This window comes from Nylanderia fulva, unplaced genomic scaffold, assembly GCF_048542155.1.
Source record: "Nylanderia fulva isolate GAGA-0341 unplaced genomic scaffold, ASM4854215v1 Scaffold7, whole genome shotgun sequence".
Lineage (NCBI taxonomy): Eukaryota > Metazoa > Arthropoda > Insecta > Hymenoptera > Formicidae > Nylanderia > Nylanderia fulva.
The window spans coordinates 5,525,401-5,525,600 of NW_028190807.1; positions in this window are offsets into that span (position 1 = coordinate 5,525,401).

Here is a 200-nt window from a genome sequence, read left to right on the forward strand (position 1 = left end):
CTGACGCAGGAAATGAGTATTTGAGCGGCTGGAGGGCTGCCGCCTCCCACTGCAACCGACTTAATTTATTAATGATTTAAGCCCCAACTATCAAGAGACAAGGACATTGGTACATGTCAATCATACGCCTGATTGTTTAAAAGTTCTCCACTTAATTCTTCAAAGCGTGACGCGGTACGGAATAACGATAATGCAAAAAG